At 45.0% G+C, this 18,555-nt stretch overlaps 1 protein-coding gene across 2 annotated transcripts in view; it reads right to left on the bottom strand.

The window, feature by feature from the left end:
* Positions 1–17,227, bottom strand: part of LOC147678711 (phospholipid scramblase 3-like) — a 117,649-nt gene extending 100,422 nt beyond the window's left edge. Inside the window, exons 1-2 of one of the 2 annotated variants that reach the window (XM_086946165.1) lie at positions 17,139–17,227; positions 16,713–16,865 (exon numbers count right to left, since the gene is read on the bottom strand). The gene's annotated coding sequence lies outside the window, so the exon portion shown is untranslated. Of the gene's footprint in view, positions 1–16,712; positions 16,866–16,960; positions 17,044–17,138 lie in introns of those variants that run through there. The other variant, XM_086946164.1, reaches the window with a different exon arrangement.
* Between the last annotated feature and the right edge of the window lie 1,328 nt (positions 17,228–18,555).

Here is an 18,555-nt window from a genome sequence, read left to right as displayed (position 1 = left end):
AAAATATTCCTTAATTGCGATTTGCAATTTGCTAATCGTAATTAAGGAATATTAAGAAATCGCTGAAAAATTGCGATTTTCTACATACATCCCATTTTGCAATTCTCAAATAGCGATTCTCAAAAAAATCGCTATTTGAGAATCGCAAACATGGATGTTGATACATCTGCCCCCAGATCTCCCCGTGCCTAACAGAAAAAAAAGGAATGTGTCCTTATGTAAGGTAGCTGGTGCTATATAAAGCACTCTGATACCTGATTCGGTCAAGTTCACGCTATATAAAACTGTTAAAAAAAAATGAACTCGTATTACATGCGCTCTGTGGTAAAAATAGAACCCTTTACCACGCACACTTCTACTCCGCGTGCCATCACCCTACAGTTTTTACACCGCAAAATCTTTTACGACACATGGCTTTGCAACTCAATCCATTACAAAGCAATTTACTATTCTAACTCCACCGGGGCGTTACTTTGGAGAATGCGCTCTAATAGTTTGCGGTGTAAAGCCCTGCGTTGTAAAAGATTTTGCGGTGTAAAAAATGCAGGGTAATGGCACGCGGAGTAACGCATACGGGTAAAGGGTGATTCCCCTGTGGTACACATACGCTGCTGCAACTCACTGCAGCACATCCGTTCAAATCCCAGCAAAGTATGAGCCTTTTAAGCGAGCCAAAAGAATAGTGACTGTGTTTCCGACACAACCGCCCTACCCAGGCGCGGAGCCGTCGGCGTCTCTGCCACCTCTGATAATGCAGACTCTTCTCTATATATAGAGACTGCTTTCCTTTCCTGCTACAACCTCTATGAGACGCTGTCTGCAAATACACTTGGAACAAGCTTATTATAGATTTTGGGAACATTTCTTACATATTATCGGATGTTTGTCAAATGAGGCAAAGTTATGTATGTGGTATTGTATACAGGCACCTAGCCAACGTCAGCAGAGCGCTGCACGTAGTCATTATTAATCAGCAATAAAAAACCTAAGGTTTTAAGCAACATAACGTCAGTGGCTGATACAGGCGTGGATACATGTACAGGCATGCACATATTTACACGAGAACATACCAATATTCTAGCGTGCATTCGACAGAAACAAATGTAAGGTCACATTTATGAACATATAAAGAAACTAAAGACAGACACACATGCAAATGCACTTTTTCTAAACATGTATGAATCAATTAATAGACATGTTAAGGGTGGGGGGATGATCTAAAAAATAGGGAACCAGTCTTATATCATATCTAGGGCTCCCGGTTTTACGATATTTATTTTTTTAACATTTCCGTCTGTATTTATCCATATTTATTTTTTGCCCATCTTATGGTATTTATCTATATTTATTTTGTGGTTTTTTTAATATGTGGAGTCATAAAATTGTATATTTCCACATTTATTTAACTGATAAACATGCACTCATACTTTGTTGTGTCGCGTTTTACTAAATTAAGCAGTCAAATATAGCAAACTACTACACTTTCAAGTAAATATAAGCGTTATAATACAAATATATGTTACCATACACCTGCATGTAGGGAAATCTCAAGCTATATTTAGCTTCCCATGCTGCTTATCTGCTCAGCTGTTGTCCAAGTAATCACGAAAAACAGCATGGAGAGTCACCCACAAGAAGCACTTTTTTCTGCATTTTTCCTCTTTTAAAAATAAATACAGGCAGGAAACGCTTTGTTTTCTGTCTGTAATTATCTGTAAAAATCCGTAAAAACGGAAAACCAGGAGCCTTAATCATATCCCAGTCTCGCACATGGTGTGATTGTGCGCACATTTCTTAATCTGTCTGGAACTGTGAAACAAGGGAATGTGTCGCATGGCCAGTTTTGTCTTGTAGGGCGCTCAAGTGTCCTTGGGCTAGGTTCTCGGAAAAAAATTAAAATAAACAGCAAAATAAATGAATATCTCGTGCACATATATCATAGAAGCATGCTCACTCTTCTAGGAGCTGCACCACAGGCCCTCTCCCTGCACGTTGCAGATACTGCAGGGATGGTAAGGAGAGTCGTGGGTGTCCCCTGCTGGTCATCTCCAGTACTGTCACCATACAATGAGATTCCATAGCTTGCTTCACTTTGATAGGACTCTAAATATTGGCTAGGCGAAGAGTGGGGTCTTTGATGGGAGAGTGTGCAATGCCATCTTCAGCAACTATGCAGATGCCACATGGGGATCACGTAGCGCTTCCCCCGCTCCTTGTGTAATGCATACTCGAAGCGCTACGAGTCCCCAATGCTCATTTTGCAGTTTTATATTTTCAGAGGTTTTATACAGCCCCGTAGGTAAATATTTTTACAGAGAAGGAATTGTAGGAACAAAACTTTAGGAGAGAAGACACACACTCAAATCATATCCCAGTCTCGCACATGGTGTGATTGTGCGCACATTTCTTAATCTGTATGGAACCCTGAAACAAGGGAATGTGTCGCATGGCCAGTTTTGTCTTGTAAAGCGCTCAAGTGTCCTTGGGCTAGGTTCTCGAAAAAAAAAAACTGCAAAATAAATGAATATCTCGTGCACATATATCATAGATGCATGCTCACTCTTCTAGGAGCTGCACCACAGGCCCTCTCCCTGCACGTTGCAGATACTGCAGGGATGGTAAGGAGAGTCGTGGGGGTCCCCTGCTGGTCATCTCCAGTACTGTCACCATACAATGAGATTCCATAGCTTGCTTCACTTGTGTAGGACTCTAAATATTGGCTGGGCGAAAAGTGGGGGCTTTGATGGGAGAGTGTACAATGTCATCTTCAGCAACTATGTAGATGCCACATGGTGATCACGTAGCGCTTCCCCCACTCCTTGTAAATGTAAATGTAGTTGAGCTTATATAGCGCACAGCTACCCGCAGTGGGTGTCCCGGCGCTTGCTTAGGGAACCCTTCCTGATATTCCCCTGTGTGATAGCCCCAGCAGGTATCCACAAGGTGAAAGTCAGGCATCCCGCCGTGAGGGGCCGTTGTGGAGATTAAGCAAGCTATTGCCCAGAGTCGCAGAGTGTGAACCCGTGAGTCGAGAAGGCACCGGAGCGAGAATTATCGAGTCCGTGGAATTTTTAGCCCAAGACCCGCCGAGGCGGGGAATTGAACCCTGGTCCAGAACCGATCTCAGCTTCCGGGTCTGCCACCTCTAACCCCTGAGCCACACTTCTCCACTGCATACTCGAAGCGCTACGAGTCCCCAATGCTCATTTTGCAGTTTTATATTTTCAGAGGTTTTGTACAGCCCCGTAGGTAAATATGTTTACAGAGAAGGAATTGTAGGAACAAAACTTTAGGAGAGAAGACACACACTCACTATGAAAGTCTTTACTTAAGAGGGTGTACTACTGAAAATACAGGGTAGACACCAGTGACTGCACATCACTATGAAATGTTATAATTTCTGCATGTGTGTCTTGTTCATTCAGCCCTGGTTTTACCCTTCGCATTCGGGTAATAGTAGTTTTTCTTTCATCATGATAATGCAGGACTAGTAGAAAGTGAAGTTATAAACAACCAGATCTGTAAACACTCACACACTGCAGCTCATTTCTAGGGATATGGGAACTCGATCATCTCAGAGGAGCAGTGGCTCGTGGGGTGAAGCAGAGGCGTAACAAACACCCCGCAGCCCCCGCGGTGGGGGAAGGGCCCAGTCTTCAGTAGATTTAATTACATGAATGGCGCATTCTCTCTGGTGTTTGTCCGTGGGGTACTTGCTGACTGGCGCTACACATGGGATCAGGTTTGCCTCTGACAGGAGGAGTGGTTTAGTGGGGTACATAGTGTAAATTAATGTTGGCATGAGGAACAAAACTCGGACCCTTTGCACATTTAATATTGTGTGCATCATGCAGAGGATGAAAAGTAGCAGGAACGGCTTTGATGCCGTAGAAGCTAGCATGAAGAACTTTTTGGGGGTGGTCAGTTGAAGAGATTGCTTAACATGTTTTAAACTACCAGAGTGGCATTGGGGAGGGCAGCAGCAGAACGGCTCTGTCTTTACTGGTAGGCAGTGGCTAGATGGGGACCCGCCATCAGTCTTTCTGTCGGTGGTGGACAGGGGAGCAGTGGGAGGCGGTCACGGGTTCACAGTGACATCCGAGGGGTGGTTTTAAAGGCGAGCGGAAAAACATAACTGCAGGTTTCGTAGGGGTGAGAGTACAGTTAATGGATGCGTTAGTAGTAGGCATAAAGACAGTGGTTTGTGTTTGGAGGTGGTTAAATGAGTGGGCTTCGCTTGAAGGTGGGTCATCAAGTAGCAGGATGTGTTTGGTGGGCTGGCTGAGGCAGTGTTATGTTACTTTGCTGGAGGGTCGAGCAGCAGTATTTACTTATAAATGTAAATCGCCCTATGAAAGAGCAGATGTGACCAATGGAGGAACGAGAGTCCCTTTTTATGGCTGGGATGAGCCCCTGCAGTATGGCGGGTTGCTGGCCTGAGAGCTCTTGACTGACGTGGAGAATGGGGGGCCCCCTCTATGTACTTTGCAGGGGGGCCCCCTCAAGTTTCGCTATGTCAGCCCACATTCACGGAACAACACACGTCACAAAGCCATCAAGGTTGACACACAGAGAAAAAATATCCCCATACTCCCCCTTTTCAAAGACCTCACCCACCTTTCCCCCATCCGTTCTTGCAAACGGCGCGGGCAAGTGAAGTCAGTTCCGGGGACACTGGATGTGCATGGATCTCAAAATCATCATTAAAAGATCAGCCAGTCCAGGTTTTATCTTTTGCTTGTGGCCTGGTATATACCACTGGACAAGCAGGACTACATGCCCCAAAATGCAACCTTATCTGACAATGAGCTACTAACGTGGGAGTCACCATTAGTTCTTCCTTTGGCTTTAAACTCCTGACAGAGCAGAGCTTCTGAAATGCAAGTCTCTTGCCTTCCTTATGTCTCCTTTACCTTGTACGTCTGTGCCAAAAACAAGTGACAGCTCTTTACTTGCAGACCACAAGAGGTGCCCTTCCTGGTTTTAAGTTCTGCTTGTGCTTTGCGTGGGAGAGCCAGGCAGTGTGCTGTTTTCAACCTGCTTGTCATTATACAACCAAACTTGGCCTCCAGTGTAACCCTTCCTAACCCAGTGATGGTTGTCCAAGGCAATGGCCCTGTTAGCATCTGGCTGACCCTCAATGGCACATCTGGCCAATATGTCTCAAAATCCAAACTGACATCAAGCATTAAAGCGTTCCAGAATGTCAAATACTGGTGATTATTGCAATACAGAACTGGGCAAAAAGACCTGTTTTTAATCCTTTATACTGAATGATCCCTTTACAGAGCAAGGAGGAGGGAGAGAGATGTAAGAGCTGAAAGAAGACAAAAGCTGAGGAAGAAGAGGGCGATAAATATGGCCGAAAAGGGAAGAGACAGGAGAAGGGAAGGTGGCAAAAAAATTGGAGAAGGATAGAGGAGCGATCGAAAGCAGATTACACGGGGTAATAAAATGAGAGTGGAAGGGAGAGAAGCAAGAACGAGATGAAGAGGAAAAGTGGGCAAAGAGCAAGAGGTGGGAGCAGAAAAAAGAAGAGGAAAGAGAAGGATGAGGTGGCCATAGAGAGAAAGAAAGGAAGAAAGCTCAGGAGATAAGATTTGAGAGCAGAAGAAAGATGGCTGACTGGTATAGCAAGGACTAGGGATGAGAAGATTGACATAATAGGTAGAAAGGTAGAAAGCAGAACTGTAAATGGTAAAAATTCACTCTGGATCCCATAATTTGTGGTCAAGGAGTGACTTTATAAAGGTGTGGAGTCATGCAGGGCAGGGTCATGAAAAAAGAATTCAGGCTTTCAACTTTCATATTTACGTTTCACAAAACTCAGCTGCAAAGAAATTGGCATCAAGGCCAAACATTACAGTAAATACGTTTTAATTAATTGGTCACCAACAGGCTACACTTTCAGACATCTGGTGGGTTTAGCCACCAGCTGCAGTAATCTTTGTCTGCCCAGTAACATTCCGGGGACTTTGATAATTGTAACATAACTCTGGTGGTCAATGCACTTGCTGGAGAGATCTGGGTTTTTTCCAGTCACAGTTTTGACTCATGAGGTAGCATGGAAGATGTCTGTCTGCTACAAAGCACAACATGGAACATATATATCTCAACTATGTAGATAGTTCAGTTCAGTGGGTTGCTTATTTTGTCCCAGAAAAACGTTTGTTACTTGCAATTCATAAGATACAATATTTCTAACAAGGCACAATGAGCTATATATCAACACCAAGGAGCAGCATGCAAACCACAATGCATAGATTTAGAAACATATCGTTTTTTCTTCAATCCTTCAATAGTTTAAATTTGCTCAAAATGGTAAAATTGACGTCTCATTATTAGAAAGAACCCCAGCAACTGCGCTATGTTTTCAATTTTCACTTTGCATTTCTCCAGACCAAGTACCCTACGTATAATGCCTACTAGTGTGGATGGTGTGTGATTCCCACACCCTGTAACCATCGTACACTTACATCTGCCATTCCTACAGTGCATGCATATCGCTTACATAAAGGGGTTGAAACGAAACCTGCCTCTAAATTATAGTTTTTCTTCAGCACTTGTGAATTTATAATCTATGGGCCCTTGTTTCCCTCCATTCCACAGGCATCTAGGTGTTATTCTCCAGATAGCCCCCAGCTAAGATGAGACTTCAACAAAAAAGGGCTGATGGCCCTATAAGTGAGGCATTTGCCCGCATTGCATAATTCACATGTATTGTTGAACATTTTAACATTTGGATTATTTCGTTTACCAATTATAATAAATACAAATGATTTACAAGTAACAAGCCAATAAAAATAATAAACTGTGACTTACTTAGCACTTTATCTGTTGTATACCAAATGCTTATTTGCATATGATAGAAAATGCATGTATTATGTAAATGATGTCACTGTGCACTAATCAGCAAGTACTTCAGAAACCACCCAGCTGGTTACACTTTAGAACAAAACTGAAACAAATATGGCGAACTTGCTCTTGAAGTAATCAGCAAATTATTCTCAATCATTCAGGAACACTTTCATCTCATCGAATATAACTGATTCTTGTGCAGTAATCAGACACCAGCTCTGAAATCATCTTCAAATCATCAAGAACAAACTCATCTTGTGATGTTATCAGACACTCATTTTCAAGTCATCCTCAAATCATCTGGCACAAGTTTCTAAGCTTTGCTGATGACGTCAAGGGCTTGATAATGTCTGATGATGTGACAATGACTTCTAGTGTAGTTGGATGATCATCCGATGACTTTGGGATGGGTTCTAAAGTAATCCTGTTTGGCAGCATTGCAAAAATCCTTTGATGAGCCAGCCCCTGGAGTCCTGTTGTTCAGGAGAGCACTTGGAGATGGTGACTACTGTCATGTTGTGAGGACACTAGGACCCTGCAGGACAGAGTTCTCCCAGCTCAACAGTCAGGACAATGAACCACACTTCCTGCCCCCGGGTTTGAACAGGAAGTGAGGGAGGACCATGGGATTCTTTTGCTGGAGAGTACAGGCGGAGTCAGGAACCCCGAAGTAGAGGAATAATTGTGAAGGAGAGGACATAAATAATAAAAATGCAGGTTAATAAGGGGTCTGCCTTAGTGTGGTCACTTACCTGTGTTTCCTAATAGTACCATCAAGGGTAATGTTATGGGGATGAACATTAAACTTGCAGCCGGATGGCAAGTACAGTGTGGTGTGTTCCAGTGCACCAACCTGACCCACTACATCTGCTGCTGTGCCTGTGTCAGCGGTCACACGTGAGGTTCTCCTTTAACCATGAAGACATCCACAGCCCAGCTATTGGCTTCTAAGAAATGCCACTCAATGATATTCCCCTGAACTTCTGTTACGTTTTACCTAGAATAGACCATTGATGATGCTTTGATTTGTTTACAGTGGGTTTAGAAGCCACTATCGCTTACCATTGGTTGGTTTCATTAACACTCTCATTTATTTGATACCTATTGGTCAGCTGCCGTAGGCTTCCATCCTATTTGTGTGTTTTTCCCTCCCCTGGAGCATACAAGCATTACTTGTGTCCTTCCAATTCTCATATCTTCAGATCCTACTTTTTAGGTATCGCCTAGCAATGCAGCACATGTGCTGTCCCATGGCGAGATTTACTGTTGTCGATTTTTCTTCCGAAAGGTTGACATGAGAGGCGCACTTGCCCGGACAGGAGATGTGCACGCGTATGATGTGCGGGCATGGCGCGCTTCCACTTTTTTTTTTTTGCATTGCATTCTGCTGAGTTCTCCGGCCGTCTCTTTTAATTACTGCATCTTAGCAGAACACGCACATGGCGAGCTTTCACTTTCCCTCCCTACCCCCGTTGGCTACAGATCATGTCGGAAGCGCACTCCCTTCCCCCGTTCTCCCTCCTGCTTTCAGACCGCAATTTTACAGCCTCTGCAGTTTGCATATCTCCGGGCTCTCACGACCCCAATGCAGTTCCGTTTTGGTCAACCAAGTTACGGGGGAATTGCATATTTAGACTATGATCCCAGCAATTCACTGAAAAAACTCTCAGAACTGTCCCCTCTTAGGTTGTTGTTAGCGCGTCCCTCTCATTTTGTGATAGAAGCCTTCGTGACTTTCTTTCTCCCCATTGACTCTTAATATTGAATCAATTAAGGCATCCATCCCTTATAAATGTTTCTTGCAGCCTGAACTGCATCACTCAAAGTGATATGATAAGGCCAGCGCTAGCCACGTCATATCGCTTTGAGAAAAAAAAACTGTAAGCTATGCTGCACGGCAGCCAGGCTGCTGTACAACATGGCAACAAACATTGACACAGCCAATACCTCGTGTATGATGCTTGTTTACGCTTCTCAAGTGCAATCGCTATATTTTGTTTCCCAGTTACTCCTCCCCAGAGCATCTGAATCTTGCCAGAGACACATGCTATTGTCTTTAACGTACACACAGGCCCACTAAAGTCCAAACACTAAGAGGTCCACATATTTAGTAATTTCCAACTTTTTGAGAGCACTGAACATCACCTTTCGGTCCTTTCTGAGCACTGATAATGAGACAGTCCTGGAGCTGTATCATGATCAGCCTGGCTGGCACAGCGCAGAGCCAAGTGCTTGTTTTCATCTGCTTGCAGTGTGTAAAGTGGATTCATTTGATGCAATATTTGTTTGGGTTAGTGCTTTATTTTCAAACAATGCAGCTTGGAAATTATGGGAAACATTTACAGCATTCTTGCTCTGAGCTGCCCTTTTTTAAAGAAATCATTGATTTAGGGATGTATTGTAGAAAAATAATTCACTTTACACACTACAGGCGCCTAACAAGCATTGGCAATTCTAATAGGCCAGGTTTATCAATGCATAGTCAAAAAGACCTAAAAATCCATGTATGTTCATGACTGCCTTCCTTACATCTGTGCTGCTTCTTGGGGAAAACCCATACATTATCTAGTTATCTGAGGCACTTTGAAAACATTACAATGGCATGTGTTTGCCCCTGAATGTTCAAGCTCATGCAGCTGGATAGTTAAATTAAATTACCACAGCTATGTAGGGGGCAAGCCCTTTTGTTGTGGAGGCAGACAACTTCTGCCCAATCAGAATGTGTACTCCTTGCTCCCAGCATGTGGACGGAGCCAAAGCCCCACACCTGGTGACTCTCCCATAATTCTCTGGTGACAGCTGCCAGACCATATAAACACGTGCTGGGCTCAGGCCCGTAGCCAGAAATGTACTTTGGGGTGCATGGCCCTCAGCTATGACCAAACAGTAAAGCTGTGCATTTTACAGGTGTATTCTTTACCAAATACTTGTAGGGAAAAGGTATAGTATGCAGGTTTTTAAGGCACAGGAATCAGCTTTTTGGCGCTTAGGAATCGCCTGTGGCAGCACATGTGCTGCATGCGCTCTTGCTTGCGAGAGATATTGTATACAATTAGGGACTTGCAGCCCGCCCATTGCTTAACATTTGTTGGGTGTATTGTCACTCTTATTTGCTGTCTTCTAATTGGCCAGCGAGTGCTGGCTTCACTTCCGCTTCTTTCGAATGGAGCATGAACCAAGTAACGATTGCTTCAGCTTGATTGCTGTCCTACGGCTGATCATGCTGTGAATGAGGCCCTTCTTCCCCCTCATACTTGTTGAACCTTTTGCCATTTGTAGCTATATATACTATGACACACACATCAAGGATGCCCTTTTCTCCTTTGAAATGGATGTTTATTGTGACGAGAGACGTTACTTGTTTTTATTGTGACAACAGATGTTATCTGCTTCCAAATGTATTTTCCCTAAGACACTGAAATGGGTGCAATTGCTTTCTTTATGTGAAAAGATTTTTTTCCAAATGTAATCTGTTTTCTTTTTCGCACATGGAGAGATTAACTGATTCACTCAGAATCACAGGGGTGTTGTTCTGACTCTTAACTAGCATTGGCAAAGCCAATAGAGCTCACATTTGAGCCTATTGGCTCTGCCTTTACCTTTTGTTCATGCTGAGCAGCACGGGCATTACTGACTTGCGCAATGATTTGTAGCCATGCGGTACATCTTCGTGGCTGTTGTGCAGCTTGGACAAAAATAATAATAAAAGAAAATGACTGTGATCCAACCAGCGCTCGCTAATGCACTTTTTTAAAAAAGTGTGTCATCCCTGACTGCATCATAGCACTTTTTAAATTAGTTTTAGCCACACTGCAAAGCATCCGAGCTGCTGTACGGCATGGCTACATACCATTGCCAAAGCCAGTAGCTCTCATAGATGATGTCTATTGGCTTTGCCTGTGCTTGTTTTATTATTGATGTGATTGGATCTACTACTGAATATCGAACACCAGAATTTCATGGACAGAATATCGAAAGATTTACTGTTCCTACCTGCACATCTATGTACCATGAAGATATATATAATGTGTTGGTACATATACGTGGAGTAGGTTATAGACAGGGCCACTGGAATTATGCGATTGGGTGGCTGCTGAGTTTCTCGCATAGTTTTGGACCTGCCGCATTTGCCACATAATTCATCATCTGCTGCATAATCTGCAGATTTAAACAAAAAAAATAGTTTCTAGCTCAACAGTTAAAATGTTACTAAAATTGCAGCGATACGTGCTGCCGCGCTGTAATCTGCAGTTTCTGAGCTGGAGGTTGTGAGGCGGGGGTTGAGAGCCACAGGTTGTGAGCTGGAGGTTGTGAGCTGATGGTTGTGAACTGATGGTTGTGAACTGGTGGTGTGAGCTGGAGGTTGTGAGTCAGGATTGTGAGAAAGGGGCTTTTACTCTGTGTTATGAGGTGGAATTTGTGAGTTTGGACTTGTGAGCTGTGTTTGGTAAATGGAGGTTGTGAGCCGGGGTTGTGAACTGGAGTTGGTGAACTTGAAAAGATCTCCAAAGACCTTTGCAAAGGGATGAAAGGAGGACACCTAAACTTGATGAACCCCTTTCAACGAACCTTACTATTTCCACAGGCGCGGGCCCTGTGCATGCACCAGGCAGTTGGAGGTTTTCATCAGGAGCAGATGGACCAAGAACTTGCACAACTATCTGTGTAAGAAGAAGTTAGAAGAACATGTTGCACTAATTTCTTCAAAAGGCGATCCTATGGTGAAATGCGGAGATGCAGTGAGACCTTGAAGCTCTCTCCACAAATGGTGGACACAGCAGGGTGGTCTGCTGCTGACAGTGGGCTTCGACTCGAGCAAAAGTAATCACACGTGTGAATATTTTACCCCATCAGATGTGCAATCAGAGGGGCAGATTTACAAGCCCTTTGCACCACTTTTGCGTCACTTTTAACATGGGAAAAGTGGCGCAAGGGGCTTGTAAATCTGCCCCAGAATCTTTTGCGCCTGTTTTTACGCTAGCGTCCACCACGAGAGAGGTGCAAGCAGTGCTCACTCCTGTGTTACCACCAGGTCCCACCTCAGGGCAGTGGTCTGTGTGAACCAGTGTGCTGGGGGTAATGAGGTAGGGATTAAGACTTGACACAAGTACAGTTTGAGCGAATCATTCCACCTTTTAAACCCTGGGCCAGATTGAGGAAGGTTTTGTGTGTGGTTTGCTTTACTTTTATATCACAGACCCGGTGCAAAACCCTTTTCAGGATTTACAAATCAATGGAAATTGGTATTTGTGTTGGTTTATAAGAAAAAGTAACACAAACCCCACTTGTGGGACTTGTGGGACACCCCCGCGCCGCACGGCCACCAGCTGCTGCGTGTGTTTCCCTCTGCCTGCCTTCTGCCTCGCCGCCGGCCTCGCTGACGCCGTGGTCGCTCCCCTCTGGTTTTTACCAGTTGTTTTGCCCTAAATTTGTGCTTGTTATTGCAGTCTGCTCGTTTATTTAGCTGTTTTTCTTTGTTTTGCCCGTAATTTGTGCCTGCATTTCCTTCTGCCGTAACTTCGTTTTTCCTTCTGTTTTCCTCCGTTTTTCCCTCCATTTGTGCATGTTAATATAATTGTATCCTCTGTGCCGTGTCCAGTTTCCTTCCTGATTGCCCGCCTACCTCGCCGCCCTCCGCTCTCGCTTCCCGCCACCGCCATTGGCCCCGCCCCTTTTCTCTTCTGTTCCCTCCCCGCTCCCACCTCCCAGCTGCTCTGCCCACCCGCGCACTTCGCCTTAAATGGCGACCGTGCAAACGCGCAGCGGTCACGCGCAGCGGGCGCGCCGATTGTGCGCCGAAGGCGCGCCAAAGGTAAGCCCGTCTGCGCCCGTCCGCGACCGGTTCGCGACCAGCGCCAGGACCCCTGGCCCCCGAAGACCCCGGCCGACCCGCCTGACGTACTCCGCCGCCACCCTCATCGCACTCAACACCGGCCGACTCCCAGAATGCCATCAAGCCACTCCACGGCGCACCCACGGACCCTTCAGCTGCCACGCCTGCAAGTTCACCTGCAACATCCAGTGACTGTATGTTTCTGTAAAGTTAAAATATGTCTTACATATTGAAGAATGAGTGGATGTATAAGTGTCTGGATGAAGGATTTAGTAGGTGCATGACTGACTGTATGAGTGAGTGATTAAATGTGTCTCACTGAGTGCATGGGTTAGTGACTAAACTGTCTTAATTTGTGCATCATTATGTCTGTTGTTCTGTAAACTGTTGCATGTGTTGATAAGTAGCTATATGAGTAACTATATGGGTTATTGATTGGTTGCCCAAGTATTTGTATGGGAGACTGAGTGTGTGTGTGGGTGGCTGGGAGGTGTATGACTCTGTGCATAGATGTGTGAGCAGTTGATTCACTAGATGTATGGTTTCAAAAGTGCATGTGGAAACAGCTGTATGGGCGGTTGACCGTGTGCATGAGTGTATTGGTGAGTGAATGGATATCTCAGTGCTACATGTCAAAGTAAGTACATATGTAAAACACAGTACATGTGAGAGTTGACATATATAAATAACTGTGCATAAGAGCCAGTGAATGTGTGAGTGGCTGTATGGATCATTGTGAACTTGTATCAGGGATTGTATAAGAGAGTAAATATGTGTTAGTATATGTTTGAATAAGTAAAGTTTGTATAACTGTATAGTTGAGGAAATGGAGGTGTGATTGATTCTTTGCATGACTGACTAGGTGTGTGAGTAACTCCATGGATGAGTGACAGTCTGTGAGTGTCTGTTTACACTGATTGTATCTAAGGTTATATTAGAGTCTGAAGAGGTTCATCGTATTATCACATGAATGATATCATCAGTGATGTGATCAGTAATGTCAAATGAGATGTCATCAGTGATGTCATCAGTGATGTCATTTGAGATGTCATCAGTGATGTCATTTGAGATGTCATCAGTGATGTCATCAGTGATGTCACTGACCATGTCATGAATGATGTAATATGTGACATCATCAGCAGTGGATTGCGGGTGCGCGATATATAGTTAGTGCAACTAACTATATATGGAATTTCAATGGTTTTGTGTGAGTAAAATAAGGTTTTGTAAATGCGAATTCCTAACTATATATGGTCTATAACCTATGGTTTTTTCAGTGAATATATATATATATAAAACATTAAACTTCACTGAGATATTCACACATAAAAATAAGAAAACAAATCTTCTTGTTCTGTTACTTTTAGTTGTTATTTGTTTTCTTAAGCAGTCAGAAATAGCCAACACGTTTTACGCGCTCCACTGTGCTTCTTAAGGGCTTATAATTTTTCTAAAATCTTGTTATTCTTGTGTTCTTCTTCATTTCAATAGTAATTGTTTCTCTAAAATCTTTATATGACATATATTGTATCCTCTTCTTTATCCATTCTAATTCCTGTTTTTCCGAGAAGTGTTCTATATGGTTCCCCTTGATAAGGTCGCAAAGCCGGCTGGAAGCCTCCTGGTCTGTCTCTCTCCGTTTTTCAACGCGTTGATTACCATTGAAATGAAGAAGAACACAAGATTTATAACACAATTTTATGTTTCTGCTTCTCACGCTGCGAGAAAGATGTGGGGCGACGCTCCTCCACCCACACGGAGGAGCTCCCCCTGATATATACATATATATATATTGAAGAGGAAATGTGTCCCCAGGGCCAGGACACAAAATGCTTGCAATCCAAGATTGCACAGACTCCAGGATGTGCTTTTTAAAAATCTTTATTTTGGGAAAGTGCAATCCTTGTGTAGTTACTTCCTTTTGTGATATCCACACTTGAGAGATGTCACCTTTAAAATGTATTATTTTAACCTATGCATCAGCATGTGGGTGGGAAATATGGAGCATGGTGCTGGCTGGGGAGGCCCTGACAAGTCATGGCTTGGAATTCTTGTTGCCATGTCTATGGCTTTGACTTTAGGTGTATAATGCAGGGCGCTAACGTGGATGTTATATTTAGTGCGTCTTAAAACCTGATTTGAAAATCACTGTAATATCTGACGCCATAATGGTTCATCTACAGCCACCTTATGTTGCACACAGCGTGGTCTGTTCAATTATTTTATTTTAAAGGTTTTATATAGCGCTGGCTAGACCCGGAGGTGTCGTAGCGCTCTACATGAGCATCAGACCATAGTTGCAGGTTACAAAGGTCACACAGTTATTAGAGCCTGGCGACATAGTTACATGTAAGGTCGAGACAAACAAAAAGGACATATACATAAGGGAAAAAGCAGGCGAGGGGAGGGATTCAGGAGGATGGGGGTAGGCGAGGGAGGTAGACAGAGAATGGAGGAGGGAAAGAGGAGGGGAGGGTGAGAGACACAGCATTCAAGAGGAGGGGGAGGGTGACGGGGGCACAAACCGGTAGACGAGTCAGAGCTGCGTCCAAAGTCCAGTAAGATGTGATCCCAGGGGATGTGGTATCATTTCCCCATCTCTGTTGCGAGAGGCTCCCTTTACGCAGTGGACTCCCTCAGAGGCGTCTCTGAGACTCCAGGGCTTACATACTGGATCCTTCCCCAAAAAGGGGAGAGGGAGTGCTTTGGCAAGGGGTGCCATACCCTACCTCAGCTGTGAGTGGCTCCCTTGGCGCTGTGGACTCTCTCAGCGGGTTCGCTGAGACTCCAGAGTATAAATATTGGATCTCTCCCCAACAAGGGGAGAAGGAGTGCTTAGTCAAAGGGCACAAAGGACAGGGGAGAGATTCAGGTGAGAGGGGATATGAGGAAAGGAAGCAGACAAAGAAAGAGTACTAAATAGGGACAGACCATATCAGTTTGGGGGACAGACTGTTTTCTCTCTGTGGCCATGAGTTTGCCCCATCTCTAAGGTAAAAGCCTAGCACGGGCCTTTCCAGAAGCTTTGCCATCCAGGACACGAAGCACACAGTTTGCAATGATCACAATTCACAGAAGTTTATAATACGCTGCACATCAGCAATCCAGATGTTTTCATATTAAGTTCTTGGGTGCAGAGGATGATACTCAGAACTGATAGTGTTTAACCCAGTCATCATCCAGGGGAGATAGTTCAGAATCATGAGGCTGAGGGAGAAGATCATGAACCCGATGAAGGCCAGCTCGTGGACCGCAGGGTTCCCTGTAGAGGACACGTATGTCAGAGGGAGCAGGCATAGGCTCTCCAGGACGTTCAGAATGAAGATAAAGTGGCACAAGACGTGGTAAGTGATGGTGTGCGCTGTGCCTCCCGTTTCTGAGGCCAGTGCGTCTGAGATTGTTATTCCCTAGTTTCCAGGGAGAGGGTAGGGGTGTTGAAGGATTCGGTGAGATTTCTGATGAATTAGTGGTTAGGGGCGGACAGCCGCCATCTTAGGGACAGGCCCCTGGTGGCTCCTGACATTTCACCCTCACTCTTGTGCTTGGCACTGGTGAGTGAGGATTCACAGACAGCCAGCCCAGGTCTCTGGAGTTTACATTTCTTGTATCTTTTTCAAGGTCCTATTTCATTCTGCTTATGAGAAAGCCCTGCACCTGCTAGGCTGAGCTTCGGGTGCTGTGATGTGAACTCTCATATGAAGCAAACACTGCAGAGAACTTACAGAAGTCCTACAAATGGGGAAAAGGTTCGATAATCACTGCTGCACTGGGGAAAGGCCCTTGGCGTGCACCAAACCCACAGAGGTCCTACAAATGGGGGAGGGGTTCGATGCTCGCTGCTATAGAGGGCCTGGGGACAGCACCTGTAACCCCTGATTTGCCCTTTATTAACCCTAGCACTGCTGTTGGTACCCCTGGTCCCCGGGGGTCGAGAAGGCAGCTTGCCGCCTTTCCTTGCACTTTCTCTTCCCCTCTCTCCTCTCCCGTTCCCCCGGTGCTGTAACTGTGTAAAACGTGTTACCTCTTCCTCTGGTTTCTTCTTGTTTGGCCCTCGGTCCAGGAAGCTCCCCTGTCTCTGTGTGATCTTGTGCCTCTTGCAGGTGACAGATAGTCCCAGGGGTTTCCTGTGCCCTCGGCCAAGGATGCTTCTGTGCCTCTCTGTGTGATCTTGTGCCTCCAGGTGCTGGCAGTCCACGGGGACACTATGATCGCTCCTCCTCAGTCCCACTCCCAGATGCTTCTGTGTCTCTCTGTGTGATCTTGTGCCACTTGTAGGTGGCAGACAGTCCCAGGTCCTCCCTGTGCCCTCGGTCCCAGGTGCTGCTGTGCCTCTCTGTGTGATCTTGTGCCTCCAGGTGCTGGCAGTCCACGGGGACACTATGATCGCTCCTCCTCAGTCCCACTCCCAGATGCTTCTGTGTCCCTCGGTGTGATCTTGCGCCTCTGCTCTGCTGGTTGCTGTATCAGGGCTCCCCTCTGTCCTCAGCCCGCCCTGTGCTGCTCAACGCTGTCTTCTCAAAGCACAACAGCCCTGCCAGGCTGATGTCTGGAGAACACTCGAAGCAGTGGGCCGGGCAGATGTGACCTCACCGCTGGAACTGGTGCCAGTTCTTACTCCGTTCTGGAAAGTCCTCAAATGCCCCCGCGGTTCGTCGCCCCTCCCCCCGGACCAGGAAGTGTGCAGAGAGCTAGCATAAGCGCAGGAAGTAGGGGTGTTGGGGGCTGCAGCACCCCACAATAACTGTGGAATCTAGCAGAGTACAGATGTGACAGGAAAGGCCTTAGGATATCAATTTGTCTAACACAAAAACATCTGTAAATTAACTTTACATACATATCAGAATATGTCCGCAGTTACAAAGCACAGATAAAGCTCATTTTTTGTAATTCTGAAGAGTGGTGGAAACAAAGCTTTTAATAGGATCAAAACGAATCAATACACTTGGTGATTCACAAATCAAATATTCACTGAACCCGATTTTCACACGTTTTCGTTAGTGCGCGGATTCATGCTCTGTCTGAAGAAAAAACAAATTATTTCTCTCTCCTGTCCTTTCCCATTTTGTCAATTAAAGTAGCTGTCAATGTTCACTCCCCGATCACTTTTTTATATCATTTATTATAAATATCAGACGACATTGAATCGTGTTGTGGAGAGGGGAAAAGAATCAGAGGGTATTGCAGACCCAAGACTTAAAAGTGACAAAGATGAGACTGGCCCCAGGAAAAAACGCATTTCACCAGAGAGGGGGGTGGAAATGCCCCCCCCCCTCTAATGAGCAACAACATTTATTTTGTAAAATCAAAACACTTCCTATTCCGAGAGGTTTCTACTGCACAGAGTTGTACTCATAGTAAACTTGGCTATATGCCATGAGGAAAAAATCACAGGTCAAGACTCTAGAAAACCTGATAAATAACAAGACTACACATTCACACAGCTTTATATACATTCTTGCTTTATCACTAAATTCTTCATTAAAATTTGCTGAAAAATGCAGCGTTTGCCACTTTTTCTCAGCATTTTCTCATGGAGAAGAATCACCCAGAATATCCTGTGTTGGTAGGGCTCGCTCGCCTTCGCTTGCTACTCATCCCCAAGAAGCCCATCACTTTGAAATGTCACCAGCCGCCACTGACATGCTTTCTCCAGGGGCGGTGCCTTTTCTAGGGCATTAGGGTGTTGACCCGCTATTCAGCCAATTTGAGGTGCCAGTGTGTGATCATTTACTACAAACCTGCTCGCACTGAAGGTTAATGAATGGTGGGAGTGGTGGGAGCAGTATAACAAGGCGGGGGGAGGACCAAACCGCCGGCGATTGGCATCAGCTGAAGTCTAGTGCGCATGTTGGGCTGGGCAGGGC

The sequence above is a fragment of the Lissotriton vulgaris genome, chromosome 12 (assembly GCF_964263255.1).
Source record: "Lissotriton vulgaris chromosome 12, aLisVul1.2, whole genome shotgun sequence".
Classification (NCBI taxonomy): domain Eukaryota; kingdom Metazoa; phylum Chordata; class Amphibia; order Caudata; family Salamandridae; genus Lissotriton; species Lissotriton vulgaris.
The sequence above is the reverse complement of the archived record's forward strand: the minus strand, read 5'-3'. Positions and strand labels throughout refer to the sequence as shown.